General features: G+C 49.1%; 1 pseudogene; it reads right to left on the bottom strand.

Annotated features, from left to right (window-relative positions):
- Positions 1–5: 5 nt before the first annotated feature.
- LOC105311757 lies at positions 6–1,037 on the bottom strand (annotated as a pseudogene).
- Positions 1,038–1,440: the final 403 nt, after the last annotated feature.

Raw genomic sequence — 1,440 nt, 5'->3', positions numbered from 1 at the left:
AGGGCCAGCTCCCCACGCTGCTCAGCATCAGCCTTGGCGGCCTCCAGGGAAGCCTTTTGGCCTTTGAAGGCCTCAATCTCAGCCTGGAGTCGGCTGATGTTCCAGTTCATCTCAGAAATCTCTGTCTTCATGTGACACAGGTCATCCCCATGCTTCCCAGCCAATAACTGCAGTTCCTCATATTTGATCTGGTACATGGTCTCAGCCTCAGCCCGGCTGCAGTTGGCAATCTCTTCATACTTGCCCTTGACCTTGACAGTGATGCCATCCAGGTCCAGGGAGCGGTTGTTGTCCATGAACAGCACCACGAACATGTTGGAGATCTGGGCCTGCATCTTACAGATCTCCTCTTCATACAGCTGCCTGTAGAAGTTGATCTCATCGGTTAGCCCGTCCAGGCAGGACTCCCGCTGTACCTTGTTCGTGTAAACTTCCTCCGTATCCTTCCTAATGAGGACAAATTCATTTTCCATCTTTGTGTGCTTGTTGATTTCATCCTTGTACTTCAAGTCCTCCACCAGCCCCTGCATGTTGCCAAACTCTGCCTTCGGCCTCAGTTTCTCCTGGGCCAGTGTGTCCAGCTGCCACCGAAAGTTGTTGATGTAGCTCTCAAACATGATGTCCATGTTGCTGCGAGTTGTCTTCTGCTGCTGCAGAAGGTTCCACTTAGTCTCCAGAATCTTGTTCTGCGGCTCCAGGCTCCATACCTTGTTGATGAAGGAAGTGAACTTGTTGTTGAGGGTCTTGATCTGTTCTTTCTCCTAGGTATGCATGGCCTGGATGTTGAGGTCCACCTCCAGCTTCAGGGGGCTCAGCAAGCTCTGGTTCACTTGGACAGCTGTGATGCTCCCCATATCTCCAGCCCCGCCGTAACCCCCGGCCAGGTTCATGTTGATGCCTAGGCCAGCCCAGTAGCTGCCCACCCGGGAAAAGGCCAAGGAGCTGATACGGGTGCTGGGAGCACTCAAATATGAGTGGCTGCTGAAGGCCCGGGGGCCAGAGGTGGATGCCTTATAAGTTACCCTCATGGACATGGTGGAGGCTAGAGTGAAGGGGAGGAGCCAAAACTGACAGACACTGCAGAAGGAGCCAAAAAGCTGCTTCTGAATAAAGCTCTTTATGAACATTCAAGTATGGTCTTTAAAGCTTTCATTTCTCCTGGGTAAATATTTAGGAATGGAATTGCTGAGTCATATGGTAAGTGAATATTTAACTTTGTGAGAAACTGCCATACTGTTTTCCAAAGGAACTGTACCATTTTGCTTTGCCACTAGCAATGACAGTTCCACACCCTCACCAACACTTGGTACAGATGGCCTTTTAAATTTTAGCTATTCTAGTAGTGTGAAGAGATATCTCATTGGCTTGAATTTTATTTGACTGATGCTGCATGTTGTCCATGTTCTCTTTTGCTATTTTTATATTCTTTGGTTAAGTGCC

This window comes from Pteropus vampyrus, unplaced genomic scaffold, assembly GCF_000151845.1.
Source record: "Pteropus vampyrus isolate Shadow unplaced genomic scaffold, Pvam_2.0 Scaffold1000008452, whole genome shotgun sequence".
Taxonomy (NCBI): Eukaryota; Metazoa; Chordata; class Mammalia; order Chiroptera; family Pteropodidae; genus Pteropus; species Pteropus vampyrus.
The sequence above is the reverse complement of the archived record's forward strand: the minus strand, read 5'-3'. Positions and strand labels throughout refer to the sequence as shown.